Below are 19,840 nucleotides of genomic sequence, written 5' to 3'. Positions count from 1 at the left end.
AAACAATGCTAAGCAGGAAGTGTGAATCAGGCTGTATAGCGATACCAGACTTCAAACTATACTACAGAGCAATAGTAACAAAAACAGCATGGTACTGGTACCAAAACAGGCGGGTGGACCAATGGTACAGAATAGAGGACACAGAAACCAATCCACAAAACTACAACTATCTTATATTTGATAAAGGGGCTAAAAGCATGCAATGGAGGAAGGATAGCATCTTCAACAAATGGTGCTGGGAAAACTGGAAATCCATATGCAACAAAATTAAACTGAATCCCTTTCTCTCACCATGCACAAAAGTGAATTCAAAATGGATCAAGGAGCTTGATATCAAATCAGAGACACGCCGTCTGATAGAAGAAAAAGTTGGCTACGATCTACATTTGGTGGGGTCGGGCTCCAAATTCCTCAATAGGACACCCATAGCACAAAAGTTAATAACTAGAATCAACAAATGGGACTTACTCAAACTAAAAAGTTTTTTCTCAGCAAAAGAAACAATAAGAGAGGTAAATAGGGAGCCTACACCCTGGGAACAAATCTTTACTCCTCACACTTCAGATAGAGCCCTAATATCCAGAGTATACAAAGAACTCAAAAAATTAGACAATAAGAGAACAAACAACCCAATCAACAAATGGGCCAAGGACCTGAACAGACACTTCTCAGAGGAGGACATACAGTCAATCAACAAGTACATGAAAAAATGCTCAACATCTCTAGCTGTCAGAGAAATGCAAATCAAAACCACCCTAAGATACCATCTCACTCCAGTAAGATTGGCAGCCATTAGGAAGTCAAACAACAACAAGTGCTGGCGAGGATGTGGGGAAAAGGGTACACTTGTACATTTCTGGTGGGACTGCAGATTGGTGCAGCCAATTTGGAAAGCAGTATGGAGATTTCTTGGAAAGCTGGGAATGGAGCCACCATTTGACCCAGCTATTCCCCTTCTTGGTCTATTCCCTAAAGACCTAAAAAGAGCATGCTACAGGGACACTGCTACATCGATGTTCATAGCAGCACAGTTCACAATAGCAAGACTGTGGAACCAACCTAGATGCCCTTCAATAGACGAATGGATAAAAAAAATGTGGCATTTATACACAATGGAGTATTACTCTGCATTAAAAAATGACAAAATCATAGAATTTACAGGGAAATGGATGGCATTAGAGCAGATTATGCTAAGTGAAGCTAGCCAATCCCTAAAAAACAAATGCCAAATGTCTTCTTTGATATAAGGAGAGTAACTAAGAACAGTGTAGGGACGAAGAACAGGAGAAGAAGATTAACATTTAACAGGGATGAGAGGTGGGAGGGAAAGGGAGAGAGAAGGAAAATTGCATGGTAATGGAAGGAGACCCTCAGGGTTATACAGTGGAGGAGGTAGAGAGAGAGGAGGGGAGGGGAGGGGAGGGGAGGGGAGAGGTGGGGAGGGGGGAGGGTGGAGGATGGGAAAGGCAGTGGAGCACAACAGACACTAGTATGGCAATTTGTAAATCAATGGATGTGTAACTGATGTGATTCTGCAATCTGTGTATGGGGTGAAGGTGGGAGTTCATAACCCACTTGAATCAAAGTGTGGAATATGATATGTCAAGAAATTTGTAATGTTTTGAACAACCCACAATAAAAAATTTAAAAAAATAAATAAATAAATAAAAGTTACAATGTCAAAAAATAAATGGCTTTATAAACAGGAAAATTTTGGCACCAAACCGTAATAAAAATACTATATATCATATTTAAGACATATAAATTGAAATTAAAATGGTAATGTATATGTTAATAAGCATATATTAGAAAGAAACATTTTGAAAAGTAATGAGCTGATCTAAGATGTTAAACAAAAAAAGAATTAGTAGGTCTCCAGGAAAAACAAAAACAAAAGAATGTAAATAATAAAAATAAATCCAAAAATTATAATATTGAATCATTAATAGAATTAACAGAAATAAATACTGGTTGTTTTTAAAAGACTAATAAGATAAATTAGTCTTTTGGCTAATTTTAAATTTGGACATAAAAATTTTAAGAAGTGACAGAGACTTAAGAGATATTAAGACAACGATAACCAGCTTATATAAATACATTTGAAGATGTTTATAAAATAAATCAACTTTTAGAAAAATGTAAATTAAAAAACTGACTTAAGTTATAATAGAAACCTAAATAGTGCTGGAACTACAATGTAATTGAATCTTTAGCTGGAAATAGTTCCAAATGGAACTTATAGACCCACACAGTTTGAGAAGTAAATTCAACTAAACAGTCAAACAACAGAGAACTTCTTTCCTTTTAAGGAAAAAGAAATAAAAAGAAATATTCCCCAACTCACTTTACATGATTAATACAACCCAGATATCAAATAGGAGCACACTGTAAGAAAAAGAAAATTATAGAACGATCTCACCCATGAGCCTAATTACAAACATCCTGGATTTGAAAACTGGAAAAGAATATACACATTTGCATATGATACAAATATGTATTTGAATGGAATTATATAATAATAATAAAATGTAAAGGTCGGGCGAGCGTCAGAGGAAGAGACCACCAAGAGACTGTCTCATGCAACAGCAAAGGGTTTATTGGGGGTCCAGCATGCTGGGGCTCAGAGCTCACTTGAATAGAGCAGAGAGAGAGAGCCCCGGGAACAGCTTAAGCAGAGCTTATATACTTTCCTTGGAGAGGGCAGGGACTTCACATACAGCATAGCCAATCACTGCACGGTTTCTGGGAGGGGTTGTTTTCGTAGAGCAACCAGATGATCAGTGGGTATTTCCGGGAGTTGTTTTCAACTTCTACATGAGTTTCAGGTTCCAGGAAAACAGAACTTAATTCTTAAATTCTTAACCTTTTCAAAAAATAAATGAACCATAGCTACTGCATGGCTGAATTTCAGAAACATAACATTGACCAAAAAAGTCACAAAAATACATTTAATATTTTTATTCACAGAAAGGTCCCAAAGATGAAAAATTAAACATTATATTATTTAAAGATTCATGCTTATGTATGTAAAATTAAAGAGAAGGAAGGAGATAACAAACCCAAAATTTAGGTTAGTGGTTATGCTGATGTGGAAGCAAGTGAATTGTAATCTGGTCAAGGCCCACAAGGTTTTGAAAGATGTTGATAATGTTTTAATTTTTTTAGCAAAGTATTTGGTACATGGGGACTTTGCTTTATTATTTTTGCTTTAAAATGTATCTATGTTATTATTCTTACATACTACATTTGGTGTAGTAAACTATTTTAAAAGAAAGGAAGTATTAGCCCACAGTACTCTCAGAAAATAATAAATAGCCTGACAGGTTGAAGGTTCAAGTTCATGTTCATGGTAATTATGCCAGAGCAGCTTTTTTAATATTATGGATTCATACCAGGAAGCTGTGGGAAGTGAATAGGATGTGGAAGGTAGAGTCATATTATAGATGAAGTCGAAGACTTTGCTTTCATTTACTAATTCAATAAATATCACTGGCTGATAACTGGGCATTGAAGAAAGAGAAGAAAGGTACCTTTCCTGGACTGAAGTTTAAAATCTAGTAGAGGAGATACTATAAGTAGAAGATTATAATACAGTACAAGATGAATAAACCCAGCATTCATATAGAGGAACTGCTCACTCGGAAATCAAGATCAGAGGGATAACACAGAAACCAAAGCTGAAGTAAGACTAGGAATTAATCAGGTAAAGAGTAGAGAGAAAAGTAGAATAAATAAAAGTAGAATAAAAGAGTAGATGCCCTAGGGCATAGGAAAAAGTAGTCACAACCAAGCAGATCTGAAATACTTGGAAATGTTTGAGGAATTCAGTGTTTGTAGTTTCAGGAAAGCAAGAAGCCAAAGATCAGACTACAGAAAGTTGAAACATCAGCCTGAAACAAAAGGCTTGCAACCAACGTCAATGAATTCAGTCCAGAGGGTGATGGGGATCAATTGAAGGTTTCAGCAGGGGAAGTACATACTCTAGATTTGTATCTAGGAAAGATCGCTTTGAAGTGGGAATATTTTTAGTTTGGGTAAAAACTGGAGGTGTAATAAATAGGAGGGTATTAAAGAAACTAGCTGAGAGATGGTATTTTAGGGAGAAAGGAAGAAATAGAAAGATTCAAGAAATATTTAGGAAGTACAGAATCAACATAATGTAAGATCATTGAATGTGGAAAGGAAAAGGAAAGCCTCATAGATTCTGAGATGTGGGTCCTGGGAAATAGAACAGGACATGGAGCCACTTAGGTTTGGAACGGAGAGATTAAACAAAATGGGGGAAAGACCATTGTGTTTGGTTCAAGTTAAGTCTGAGATACCTCAGAACCATCCGAGTAAATCTGAGTTTTAGCCCATCTTAAAATCAAATAAGAAATTTACCTGGAAAGAAAGGCTTGAGAGATAATTGTCTCCTTCAGGTAACTGAAGACAAGACATAAGGGCTTTTAATAGCTCACTCTGGGAGATTGTGTAACGTGAGGAAAGAGAGAAGATTCCTGAAGAATGCCAATATTTTAAAAGAGCAGAGATTGGGGTGGTTTGTGGGGTAAACCCAGATCTTTCTATATAAGAAGTCAAAAATGCAAAATTGAAATGGGAGGAAAACCAGAAACTTATAGGTACAGAGGTCAAAGAATCTGTTGAGAATGACCAATAGGAGTAAATACTAGTAAGAAGTTAGGTAGGGGTTGGGGCTGTAGCTCAGTGGTAGAGCGCCCGCCTCACACATGTGAGGCACTGGGTTCGATTCTCAGCACCACATAAAAATAAATAAAGATATTGTGTCCAACTACAACTAAAAATTTTAAAAAAAAGAAGTTCGGTAAAATAAAACTGCTGAACTGTTAATAAGAAGATTGGATCACTGAGAAAAACTACATGATCCAGGATAATAACAGAAGAAATCAGTGGAGAACATTTAAACGACAAAATACATAGAACTTTGTTGACCAGTTTGTCATATAGAATAAAATAGAACAAAACAGAACAACAACAACAAAAAAAAAAAAAAAAAAACAAGGAAGGATGACAGCTTATAAATTTGGAGTCTGAGGCAAAGAGAAGACAATGAATGGATAGATGCTTTATTATCATATTTTAAAATACTATTAAATGGGGTTCTAAAGTATTACCATTGCAATATAGTAATAAATTTACTTCAATAAATATTAGAGCTTGAAGTGTGAGACATAAATTGGGAATTGTTATGCCAGTGTCTCAATATATTTTTTTCTCATTCAATACTTTTTCACTCTTCTTTTGTATTCTTTTCGTTGTATCTTATGAAGGCCTTCTTCTCACTCCACAACTGAGGAAAATCTAATAAAAATTGAATTGCAATAAAAAAAGTTAGGTCTCACTTCTGAAATCATTGCGATAGATTTGTTTTTTTCTTTCTTAGTGTTCAAGAATTTCATCAATGAATGAACCTAGTTTAAGTTCCAGGTAACTTCAGCTAGCAATTAGACTGCAGTCACAGGTGAAAATTCTGAAATAGAAATACATCGACTTCTGCAGTAAATGTAGACAATATACATTGCTGAGCTGACTTGATTATGGAATCATAATTTAGTGTAACATTCTTTTCAAATGGCTCACAATGGACATTGATTATAGAACATAAAAATGGACATATGGGTTTCTCATCACACCTTTATCCTGTGAAAATGATTTCCCTCAATTAAAGATTCATAGCATGCTTTAAGTTATATCTCCTAGAGTTTATATATAATGTGGAAAACTCTTTACCATGAACCATTTGCCAGTAGCAATCTCTTTTATATGATATTAGCATAGGCAATTCCTCCCCTGTGGTATGTTTTAGCATATCCCATTAATTTAGTAGTAGGTAATATTCTCATTTTAGCCATCGCTGTGATAACACTAATTAGCATCCAGGAAGAGGCCCTTGTAATCTGTACAATTTGACTCAGGTTTTTGCTATTTTATTAGCATTCTTGACCTTGCCTTCACAATAGAACACTCAATGGAAAGAAAGCAGGCTTATCTTTGCAGACCCAGTGCCCTCATGGTATCTGTTCTGAGAATAACCATGTGTAAACCAAGGAGAGGTACAGACTGTTCCATTTTTTCTCCTTCTGTATTTGACTTCTGGGCATTCTGTAAGGTATATTGTTCTTTACTCCTGCTGTTTGAATTGCACTGTTCACAAAATCTCTTTGGATTTATTTTGTGCCAGAAACCAAGTACTTGCCAAGTATTGTAGGTCATTTTGCATTTTTTTAAAAAGAAAAAAAAAAGGAGGTGATTCTTCTCCTGCTAAGTGCTCAGGAAATTATTTGTCTCAAAGAATTGGCAAAGTCCTCAGGATAGCAGTTGTCCCCCACACCCCACCAACCCCTTTGTGTTTTTGTTTGTTTGGTTTGTTTTTTGTGGTGCCAGGGATCAAACCCAGGGCATTGAGCTTGCTAGGCAAGTGCTCTACCATAGAGCCACATCAGAATAAAGTAAAAACTATAAAGACAAATAAAAAGTATCATCAGATTGAGGCTAATCTATATGCTAAGCATGGGACCATGGAATAAATTTAAATGGTGTCTTATCCATCCAATGCAAATGTTCAGAAATGAAAAAATAATTTCTCCAAAATAAAATTTTGTGATCATAGAACTCCTGCTTGAGTAAGTTCTAAAAGAGTTATCTTGCCTGCTTGATTGGGAATGTGAAAATCTCCTCTCCCCGTTGCTTACTCACATGGAGTCCCTGAAACTCAGCATACACATACTTAGAATCCTCTCATTCCCCATGCAACCCTAACCCAAACAGCCAGCATCTATGGGAACCATCTCCATCAGAAAGTAATATCTGAATGTATTTGCACTCCTCTGAGCTTAAATAGATGGTGATCCATGTATGAGACCTAAGGTGCTGAGTATTTTATGATGTCCAAGCTTACATCCAGGCTCACTCATTCAGAACTCCAAAACTTGACTCTGGGAAAACACATTCTGTCTTAAGGTCACAAGATTAATATTAAACTGGCTTATTTAATTTACCCCTACCTGACTTCAATTTTCTATACTTAACAGCAGAAGCAAAAACACTTGTTAACCTCTTAAAATGAGATGCCTCCAAATGAAGAGAATTCTGTTTTGCTCTAAGAGAAAACTAAATTATGTCTTTGTTCTGAATAACTTCATATCTACTAATGCAGCATAAAATAATATTAAATTTCCTGGAATCTACATCATGCTATTAACTTTTGAATTTAAAAAAAAATATTGGTTCTATAATTAGTAGATATTTAGTGACTTGTAAGTAATTTTCTGTAACAATAGAGTTAGGTCTCTTTAAATATGCTAGTACAGGTTGGCTTTTTGAACCCAGAAATTTACATCTATTCATAATTCATTTCATCCAGATAAGAATTTTTATTTATTTGGATGAACAAGACAAGCTTGCACAAAAGCTTTCTTTATAAACTATGATTTAGATTTTAATTTTTATCATTTCAAAATCTGATTATGTGTCTTATGTATACTCTTTTGAGTCATTGGTTAAATTTGGAGCCAAACATAATGAAGGAAAAAAAAATCCATCTTTTGCCACTAAAATCTTCCTTTGAAGATTTTAAATCGAATAATTATTATTTCTGAGTCATCCTAATTCAATAAATTTTAAATGCAAATCTATCTCATAGTTTCCCATCTTATTACAAGGTGACAAGGAGATGTTTTCTTATGTATCTGGGTCTGTTCAATAGTTTTAAAATTCACCTACATTTTATAAATAAGTAGCTAAAGCTGAATGAAATTAATTGATAATACTTATGTGGGGAAAAAAAGGAAACTCTATTCATAATTGGTGGAAATGTAAACTGTGGTGGGAATGTAAACTATAAAAATCAGTATGGAGGTTCCTCAAAAAACTAAAAACAGTACTACTAGATGATCTAGCTGTCCCACTCCCAGGTATATACTTAAAGAAATAAAAGTCAGCATATTATAGTGATACACGCATACCCATATTTATCACAATACAATTCACAATACCCAAGTCATGGAATAACCCTGGGTATCCATCAGTGAATGAATGGATAAAGAAAATGTTGGTATATATACATAATGGAGTAATATTCATTCATAAAGAAGAATGAAACCATGTCATTTGTGGGGAAATGGATGGAACTGGAGATCATAATATTAGGCAAAATAAGTCAGACTCAGAAAGACAAATACTCTAGAGGGAAAAAGCAACAACATGAAAGTAGCAAGTAGACTATTTAAGAAGAGGAAGGAGATGGGGAAGGTTGGAGGGGAAGGTAAAGTAGGGTAAGGGAAGGTGGATATAGTAAAAGTATGCTCTTTGCATGTACAAATATGCCATGTATAAATGAAACCCATTATTCTGTATAATTAAATGACACTTTGCATGTACAAATGAAACCCGTTATTCTGTATAATTAGAATGCACTAATAAAAAAAAGAGATAATACTTGCTCATCTCCTATCTTCCAGAGCATCCACTATGCTCTAAATTGTCTTGAAACAATCAATACTAATCCAAGTCTTCATTCATTCAATAGCAAACTGATGATCCATTCCTCTGTGAAAGGGCATCTTCAACTTTGCTCAGAACCCTGGATATATCTTCCCTAGACAAGAAGATAAATCCTTTGAAAACAGCAACATGCAATTGGGCAAAGTCCCTAGTTGACTGTGTGACTATTAGATTAGGAACTTGGTCCAGCTTATTTACTTGTTTATCCCTGGTGCCCAACACAGTTTAGGAAAGTAGGAGGTATCCGCTAAATGTCTGCCAAAAGAAAAATGTCAGCATTTCTTCTCTCTTCCTCAAATACAGACTTCAAGTCTGCCATTTTTTAATATTTTCATTTTTAGTGGTACTGGGGATTTAACCCAGGAATGCTCTACCACTAAGCTGTATCCTCAGTCCTTTTTATTTGGGGACAGAGTCTTACTAAGTTGTTCAGGTAGGCTCACAAGTGATTCTCCTAATTCAGCCTCCTGAGTGGCTGGGGTTACAAGTGTGTGCCACTGCCCCCAACTCAAGTCTGTCTCCCTTGCACCTGTTCTGTCATCTTGAGTGTAAAACTAGGCCTCTCTCACAGAAGAGAAACATGCAAAAATGAAAATAACAAAATAAAATAGAAATTAGGAAGCCTCTTATTCTGCATTTTGTTTTTTGTCATTTCTTGCATCAGGATAAAGCTCCAGCCTTTCTTGATTCTAAAAGAGCAGAGGTCCTATTGATTAAGCCTTTGCAATTATTTCATGAAATTGGACCCTCGGTTATTTTTATTTTATATAGAAACATAATTTTTATTTTTCTCTAAAGATTAGCAACGATTTCATTTATAATAAAGACAACTTGACTCATATTATTGCCTATTTTATAATGATAAAATTATACCCTAAAGAAGGGATATTATTTTTATGAAAGTACCGAGAAGTTATTCTCCATGGAAAAGGACTCAAACCCTTGACTTCTCCCTAGGGAAACTGTAACTTTCCACTGCCCTTTAGCTGCCTTCACCAATCTTTTGTAGCTGTCCCTGGCTAAATATATAATCAGCATTTTATTTTTTGCATATTTCCATCCATCGTGACTCACTTATAAAAATCTAAGCACTTGAGAGTACTACCTGTCTTCAAAGAGAAATTCTTGAAATTTGGTCACATGGCAGTCCTCTTTGACACTATCAAAGTCCAAGGAGAAATAAGAAAATTTCTTCCAAAGTTTCATCACCTCTATAATACATTTTACCTTCAGTGCCTACCCTTTGTGTGATGTTGTAAGCCTCTACTCCCCTTTGTCATTTATAATACCTGGAGTGGCTTCTAATTTTTCTCAAAGAACCCTTACTAAAGCAATAACCTGGGAGAAATTGAGCACATGAGTTTTGGGATATATATACCATAAAGTTCGTAACAAAAATGTCACAGTAAATCACCCAACAATGGGAGGATTAATAAAATGGTATAGATCACCAGAATATTATTCTTTTTATTGTGAATAGAAATTAAAATTCACATTGTACATTATCATCAATAATTTATTTCATTCCCATGAAATAGAAATTTTAAGTACTTGGCTCTTTTAAACTTCATTAAAAATTGAGCTAGCCTTTTTGTTGTCAGTGTTATTTCAGTGATTACTATTAGTATTATTTCCCTTTGTAGATTCAGAGAGTTTAAGAGATTTGCCTAAGATCACAAAACCCTTAAGATACAAGGTAAGGACAAATTCAAAGTTCAGATTTTCAGACTCCAAATTTGGACTCTTGTAAGGTTAAGAAGCTAGATGTATCTTTAACTTTCACTACCTTTATCACTGAAAGTTAAAAATATGAGTCATCCTCCACTGAAAGATTTTAGAAGTTCCAGAAAAAAACATATCTGCATCCAAACTGTTGTCCTATATAGGCTCCCTGTGGTGAAGAACATGTAAGATTATATATATATATAATATATATATATATATATATATATATATATATATATATATATATATATATATATATCTGAGAATGGAGTTGTTCCACACACTGAGTTCTAGCTAGGTTATCACTTTATGTTCTCCATTGTGGCCAGAGAGGAAACTGAGGCTCAGGAGGTTAAGCAGTAGCTAATCCACAGTGGAGACAGTCTTCCAGTCCAGGTGTGTTTTGCTGTAAAGCCTGCAGTGCTTTCGGAACAGGAATCGACCTCCCACATTTGCCCTTTCCCCGCCTCAGTGAATTCTAACTGACTTCACTACCCCCACCCAGGACACAAAAATTCCTAAAAAGTCACCCTGATTCCCCAGTTTGGGAATGACAGACCTCACCCTACTAGGAAAAGACCACACTGTTAGATCTCTGTGACATGATAGGGTAAGGGAGTGCTATAGGGGGTAGATCACACAGCAATGCCGCCATTTGCTTCCATTGGAAAGGAAATAATGAGAAAGACAGACCATCGATTTAGAATTCTGTAGTTACATATCAATTCGTGTAATCAATTCATGATTTTCTGCGATTCTTCACAATTATCACAGTTAGTGCTAATATTTTTATCTTATAGATGAGATCAGGAAAGTTCAAAGGATCATGAAGAGTAATATTACAGTTCCAAAGTTTAGATTTTCTAACTCTGATTCTGAATTCTTTCCAAAGGACTGTGGAACTTTTAGCAAGCTACCATCACTGAGAGAGATGATCAATTTGCATAACAGGAGAACCATAAAAACCACTTTGGATGAAGGGAGTGAAAATAGGTGGTGTGCGAGTTCTGGCAACTTGAATGTAAGGAATCAAAAAATCCGGGAGTTTTATTATCAAATTGCTACACTTGAATTAAGATTCAATGCAAACTACTTTGGCTTAGACTTTCTGACATTGCTGTGAGTTCTCATTATAGTTTTTTCAATAGACTCCTCCTCCCAGGAAATGACTTCAGCATAGGGGTCTTTTATTTTTGCATAATTAAACACAGGTGATGGCTGGGTTTAGTGCATTCTGTAATCCCAGGGACTCTGGAGGCAGAGGAAGAAAGGTTACAAGTTTGAGGACAGCCTGGATAACTGAGCTAAACTCTCTATCAAAATAAAAAATAAAATGGGCTAGTGATATAGCTCAGAGGTAAAGCCCAAAATTGAAAGGATATGGTTGGTTATCAGTTCTGAGGGGACAAGGGGAAGGTTGTGGTCAGGAAAGAATCTCAGAATTCAACCTCACAGACTAATTTATGGAACTATGTTATAAACTAGAAAGTGGAGATCCTGAGAAAAACCATTTACTTAAAGCTATTCAATCTCTTATCTGCCCATTTTACAAGAGTGACAAAAGGACTCTAATACTACATGCTGAACACTTTCTAGTCCTGGCACAAGGACAGGCACGTATGATACCTGCATTCTCAATGAAGTAGGACTGACAGTGAAAAAGCATTTCTGTTTTTCCATTTTCACAATGAGTACTGCATTATCTTTCCCCATATCTCCTGAAATGCATTTTCTGTACAAGGGAAATTGTGAATGGACAAGTAATGATTTCAGGAGAAAAAATTCATGACATTAACATTCTCATAAAAGTCACCAAGAATATCATGAGAAAGAATTTTTTTTTTTATTTTTTGAAAGAGAGGGTCTATCTAATATTTATCCAACCTTTGGACATACAGCCCTGACACATTACATGAGGTATGTGCATTTATAAATGACTCTTCTATAGCACCTATAAAATTTAAACATCATCCATTCCATCAATACACTCCAAAAGAGTACACATTCTTTAATCCACCCCCAGTAACTTTTCTGAAAAAGAAAACTGGACAGGTTTAAAAAAGGAAAAAAAAAACTCACTCACTCAGTCCCTTAGTAATGAATAATTATTCACACTATATATTTATCAGAAGTTATATCCAAATGCAGTGTACCTACCCACAGCTGCCAAGAGTGATTGACACATTCGGTAATTATAATACAATTTGGAAGGGAATATATTACCAATTTGACATCTGGAAATAGGAAATCTAAATACTTATGCAAGTCTGGAGTGAAGATGTACCTCAATTCACATTTGTGTCATGCCTTCTTTATTTAAAGAAGACTTTTTAAAAGTCACTTTCCATTTTTAAAGGCAGCCTTGCTAAATCTGCTGTCACTGCAGTTTGGTTTCCTGCAGGTTCATAAATTTTGCTAATCCAGCTGGCCTAGGGTGCAACAGATCCCATTGTTTAAGAATAAAATATACAACCTGGTATACTTGTAAAAATTTTTTAAATAAAAGAATACTTCATTATCTCATTATTATAATGCTTATTAGTTAAAGAAACTTTGATGTAACTTCTGATAAATACATGTTAAGAATCCACAGATGATCCTGTTTTCATGTCAGAAACATGGGGGGGGGGCATTGAGAAGATTATTTAGTTAAAAAAACACAAAATGGGTGATGTTTTAAATAAATAGGTATTATACAGAGGAATATATAATTGTAGAACTTTATTCACTAGGACCAAATATATCACAGGATGTAATATTATTTTCACATTGTAAGCATTTTATCATGGTTTTAACAAAGGCAATTTTAAAGGTAGAAGGAATTCAGGTACTGGTGATGAGCCATTTATTCTAATGAGCATTTTGATGAAGATCCTAATTTTTAATAGGATTGTGTTCTAGCTGGCCTAGACTTTGTATTTTGAGATGCCCATTTGACCCGTATCTAGCTGAAGAAACAAATGGAGCTGTCAAAATTCAACTGTTTGTCATAGAGAACTGGCCTAGATTTACTTTGGACAAATTATATTAGAAGGTCTTGCTTCAGTAATATCCCCAAAGAGTTCCCTAGAACTTGTTTATGCTTATCAGATTCAAACTAAAGCTTAGAGACACTGAAGTTTTAGTTGAAGTGTACTTTCAATTTTATTTTATTAAAAACTAAGTAAGGTAAGTCCCTCTTTTGCCAGGGAATTGAAGAGAGCAAATAGCAAAGTCTTGTAAAAGCACAGCAAGGTCCTAATTTTTAACATGATATCAATAGAGAAAATGTCATTCACTAAGAACCTAAATGGGTACATCACTGTATATGTCTGGAAAGAATACTTCTGACCAGCTGATTGGGCCAAAGGTGGTAAAGAGCTTGCTCAAATAGAGGAAGACAACCACCAGTTTTTTACTTGCATCATGAAGCATCACAGTCTAGAGGTGTTTTATATTTTTCTAAGTACCCATATAGACTACCAGTATACAAATCTGGAATCACAACAAGGAGAGAAAAGAATTTTCACTACAGTAGAGGGGAGGGGTGAGAAGCGCTTTCTCAGAAGATCTGGGAGAGGAGGAAGGGGACGCCTATAAGGGAAGGGTAAAGAACTCCTTTGAGGACACAAGATAAAAGCTTTGGAATAATTAAAATGCTTGCTGGGATGTAAGATAACAGCATGTCCTTCTGTCTGCCCTACAAATTTTTCAATAAATAGTGCTTTTTTAAATCTCCAACCCTGTTCTGTCATACATATGGGGCGCCTCAGGGAGATGTCTCAAGAGGCTTCATCTGTTTTGCACATGGTTTTCCACAGAGCAAGAACAGAACCAGCATGTGCAGCCCCAAGAATAACACTGAGGGGTGGACTGTCCACTGCATCACATGAGCAGGGCCAACATGGCAGAGAGGGAAAGCAGGATGAGGCTGCAAGGATATGACTAAGTTTCTGTTTCTCACTTCTTTTACTGTATTATTTTTCTTAAGTCATTTTGCTAATCATTGGAAGCCACCAAGTTGTGCAATGCTTCACAGCTTGAGAGCTTTACATACAGTTTGTGTGTACATATGAGTGAGTGTGTTTGTGTTTGTGAGGGTGTATGTGTGGGCATTTAAGAAAATTCCTAATCCATTCTTCACTATGAAATAAAGTTTCCTAAAATACATTCATAAGAAATGATTCCTGGGGGATGTGACTGGCTCTTAGAGAAATACAGTACCGTATAGTCAAATATATTTGGAAAATACTGGGTTAATGGTATCTTCACCACAGGACTTTTTAGAACCTCCTCTGTGTTAATGTGCAATGTGTAACATCCCAAAAGGCACAGTGCATGCATTTCCTAAAGTGTTTAATCCCAGAACTTCCTCTCTTACCATCTCTTAGAACTGATGTTGAGAGAAACACTTTTTTTTTGCAAACCACTGATAAAAGGAAAAAAATAAATTGCTATCTTTCTATCTTATGCTTGACTAAAAATGTCAAATGCTCATATTTTTCAAAACCATCACAGCTAATGCTAATTTTTCCTTTTTTATGTATGAAGAGTCTGTGATACAGTATGTCCTATAACATAATCAGAATAATGAAAATATTCTTTGGCTTATATAGCATAATAAGTTTTTAAATCTGTTTGTGAGGTTTGATTTGTGTTTTCCCTGAATCACAAGCCTAAAGCAGAACTCAGGTATACAGGGCATACTGATTCTAGAAGCACCCAGGAGGCTTGGTTCTGAAATTTGGGTTCCTTCTAGAGTTTATGCTACCAAGACCACTTCTAATTTCACATAGATGTGGCAAGAAGACTTCCCAAATACCTGGATATTTTTTAAGTTAGCTAGAAGGCAGAGTTTTATTATTGATCCATTGGCAGTGGGCACAAAATTCAAACTGAAAAGGTTAAGTAGTCATGTGGGAATAATCCTTTATACAGATGAGAAACATGAACACCTGTGTTTTCAGACACGACTCTCTTTGTGTAGAGTAATGAGAATGGATTATGATATACCTCTCCCCATCTACTTACGTACCCACCTCTGCCACTATAGGCCTGCCCTGCCTGGAAGCAGGAAGGTCCAACAGGGTAAGCATAGCTTCTCTGTGGGATTCATGGAGATGCTTTATTCTGTTTATTACATATACATACACACAAACACACACACACACACACACACACACACACACACACACACACACACACTGGCTATTCTTCCCCAGCCTGTTGACACAGGAGCCACTGCAAAGTATTAAGCAGCAACTGATGAATCAATATATTATTACAGAGAAGGAGGGCATTCACTTTAATAAAGATTCTAAATCTGACTACCTGAATTTGAATTCTGTGCTGTTTTCTAATTTTGTGGCCTGGTCAGATAACTGAACTTCTCTGTATCTTAGTTTCCTCATTGAAAATAATAAAGGAAACATGTTTTCTAGGATACGTTCTCCTAGATGTCCACTCAGAAAAATATTCAATTGTGAGTGGTGTATTTGGCATACTATTCCAGGATACATAGCAGAGGAGTAGGAAAGTGAATAGAAAAACAAAGGAGGTAAATCAAGGGCATGATCTCAAGCAAGTTGCTGCTATGGTCAACTGGAATTCAGGCCCACTGAGGCACAGTGTAGAACACAGTTCAGGGTATCTGATGGAGGACAAAGTTGCAGGAGTACTGTCTGCCAATTCTTTATCTGCTATTAGTTGAGGACTTCTTCCATAGACATTAACTCTGCAGAACTTGTATCTTGTCCTGTATGTGTGCCCACCAGTGGCTCCTGCAGGCAAAGGGAATCCCTCAAGTACAGAGAGTCTGAGGTCTTCTCTGAAAGCAGCCCTTAGAGGAAAGTAGTAAATGCTGCCAAAAAGCCACCATTGCACAGTGGAACAGTACCTTACACACAGTAAGCCCATCAAAATCTAAAACTTACCACTATTATCCAGTTGAAATTTTATTTGCATCTAATTTTTAAAAAGTTAATGTCCTTGTTGGCGAGGATGTAGGGGAAAAGGTCCACTTACACATTGTTGGTGGGACTGCAAATTGGTGTAACCACTATGGAAAGCAGTATGGAGATACCTCAGAAATCTTGGAATGGAATCACCATTGGACCCAGCTATCCCACTCCTCGGTTTATACCCAAAGGACTTAAAATCAGCATACAATAGTGACACAGCCACATCCATCTTTATAGCAGCTCAATTCACAATAGCTAAACTATGGAACCAACCTAGGTGCCCTTCAATATATAAATGTATAAAGAAAATGTGGTATACATATTCGATGGGATATTACTCAGCTTTGAAGACGAATGAAATTATGGTTTTTGCTGGTAAATGGATGGAGTTGGAGAATATCAAGCTAAATAAGCCAATCCCAAAAAACCAAAGGCCAGATGTTTTCTTGAATATGTGGACACTAAATCACAATAAGGGTTGGGGGCATGAGGGAAGAATAGAGTTATCTTAGATTAGGTAGAGGAGAGTGAAGGGAGATGGAGGGAGGGGATATGGGGATAGGACGAACAGTAGAATAAAAATACATTATTAGGGGCTGGGGTCATAGCTCAGTGGTAGAGTGCTTGCCTAGCATGTGTAAAGCTCTCAGTTCAATTCTCAGCACCACATATAAATAAAATAAAAGTCCATTGATAACTAAAAAATATTTTTAAAAAGACATTATTACTTTGTGTTTATATATATATATATATATGACTGCCTGGCCAATGTGATTCTATAACATGTATAATCAGAAAAAATTAGAAATTATGCCCCATATATGTATGATATATCAAAGTGCATAAATGCATTGTACTGCCATGTGTAGTGTAATTAGTGTAACTAATTAAAACAAAATTTTAAAAAATTGATGTCCTTTTCATTGACTTCAATTATGATCTAGGTTTCTCAGAATTCCTCACACTTATTATTTCCAGGGATACTCTTTCCCATTATTTCCCCATATTTTTTGTTGGTGTATTATAGTTAGACATAGTGGTGGGATTTGTTGTCACATATCCATTTATGGACACAATAAAACAACACAATTTGGTCATTCTCATTCCCCAATATTTCCCCTTTTCCTCCCCGCCTCCCCTGGTTCCTTTCCTCTGCTGTACTGATCTCCCTTCAATTTTCATGAGATTCCACTCCCAAACTTCCTTGTCTTTTTCCCTCTCTAGTTTCCAACATGAGAGAAAACATACAACCCTTGACCTTTTGAATTTGGGTTATTTCACTTAACATAATGTTCTCAAGTTCCATTCGTTTTCCTACAAATGATGTAATTTCTTTCTTCTTTATGGCTAGGTAAAACTCCACTATATACCACATTTTCTTGATCCATTCATCCATGGATGGACACTTAGGTTGATTCCATAGTTTGACTATTGTGAATTGTGTTACTATAAACACAAGTATGCATGTGCCATTATAACATGCTGACTCTAATTCTTTTTTGTGTGCATTTTAATTCTTTAGGATAAATTCCTAGGAGTGGTATAGCTGGGTCACATGGTGGTTCCATGCCAAGTTTTATGAGGAAACTACATACTGATTTTCATGGTGGTTATGCTAATATACAATCCCACCAATGGCGTAAAAGTGTTCTCTTTCCCCACATCATCTCCAGCATTAATTATTATTTATATTCTTGATGGCTCTGTTGTTCTAACTGGAGTGAGATAAAATCTCAGTATAGTTTAGATTTTCATTTCCCTATTGATAAAAATACTGAATATATATTGATATGTATTTGGGTCATTTGTATTTCTTATTTTGAGAAGTGTCTTTTCAGTTTATATGTCCATTTGGTAATTATGTTTTTTTTTTTGATTGAGGGTTTTTTTATTTCTTTATGTTCTGAATATTAATATTCTATCAGCCTATTATTTAGCAAAGATTTTCTCCAATTCTGTAGGTTTTCTCTTTATATTCTTCATAGTTTCCTCTTCCGTGCAGATTTATTTATTTTTTTAGTTTGTGGGCATTTCATTTCTTAATCTTTGGTATTATTTTCTGAGATTTTGGAGTCCTACTGAGAAAGTCATTGCCTGTACCTATATATCTGAGTGTTGACCCTACATTTTCTTCTGGGTGTTACATAGTTTCTGATCTAATTTCTGGGTCTTTGATCAATTTTGAGTTAAAATTCTTTCATGGTGATATAAAAGGATCTATTCTTATTCTTCTACATAAATACTCAATTTTTCCAGCATCAGTCATTTGTTTAAAATCTGTCTTCATGTGTTTACATAGTTTCTATAGGGTGTGTGTGTGTGTGCGCGCGCACACATTATGTTTGTTCTTTTCTACCTTCATTCCATTGTGAACAGATAAGATGCAAGAAATTATATAAATTTTTTAGTATTTGCTAAGAGTTGCTTGGTGGCCTAAACTATGGTCTATTTTGGAGGAGGTTCCATGAGCCAGAGAAGAAAGTGAATTCAGTTATTAGATGAAATATTCTATAGGTGTCTCTTCTGTTTATTTGATTTAAAATATTTTTAGGTCTGAAGTGTTTTTACTGAGTTTTTCTCAGGATTACCTATGTATTGGTGAGAGAGGTGTATTGAAACCATCCAGTACAATTATACTGGGGTCTGTCTGAGTCTTTGAGTAGTTTCTGTTTTGTATTTGGAACATAAATATTTAGTAAATTATTTCTTGGTGTTAACTTTTTCCCTTTACCAGTACAAGGTGACCTTGTCTCTTCTAATGAATTTTGGCTTAAAGTCTGCTTTGTTGAACATGGGAGTCACTACTCCTGCTTTTTAAGGGTCCATTTGCATGGTAAATCAATTTCCATTCCTGCCCTTTCAACCTTTGGCTGTCGTTTCCTATAAGGTGAATTTCGTGCAAAAAAACTTGGATCTTGTTTTTTAATACATTTTGCTAGCATAGACATTAATTGGACAGTCAAGAACATTAACATTATTATAGAGAGCTTTTTATTAATTCCTGTCATTCTGATTTATTTCTAATATATAATTAGTTCCTGCTTCTCATTTGCTTAGCTATTCCTCAAATGAAATTTGTCCATTTGTTATCTTGGGTTTGTTTCTTATTTCTTCTGTGTGTAGTATTTCCTTAAGTATTTTCTGTAGTGTTGACTTAGTAGTCTTAAATTTTATTAGTTTCTGCTTGTCTTGGAAGGTTTTTATTTCTTCTTTGATTCTGAAGGACAGTTATGCTGGGTATAACAATCTTGGTTGACAATTATTTTCTTTTATGACTTGAAAAACTTCACTTCAATCCCTTTCAAATTTTAGAATTTATGCTGAGATATCAGAAGTTATTTTTACTGTCTTGCCCCTAAATATGATGAAAGGTTTTTCTCAAGATTTTAAGATTCTATCTTTGTATATTAGGAATTTTAATTATAATGTATTATGGAGAAGTTCTTTTTTGATCTTGTATATTTGGGGTTCTGAATTTCTTCTGTATCTAGATATGCATCTCATTCTCAAGGTTTGAAAATATTTCTCTTATTATTTCTCCAAAGAGAATATCCATGCAATTAACCTGAATCTTAAAACTCTCTTAGTTTCTAATAATTTTCAAATTTAGTCTCTTAATGTTGTACTCAAGTTCTTATACATTCTAGTCATGG

The sequence above is a fragment of the Marmota flaviventris genome, chromosome 1, assembly GCF_047511675.1.
Source record: "Marmota flaviventris isolate mMarFla1 chromosome 1, mMarFla1.hap1, whole genome shotgun sequence".
Lineage (NCBI taxonomy): Eukaryota > Metazoa > Chordata > Mammalia > Rodentia > Sciuridae > Marmota > Marmota flaviventris.
The sequence above is the reverse complement of the archived record's forward strand: the minus strand, read 5'-3'. Positions refer to the sequence as shown.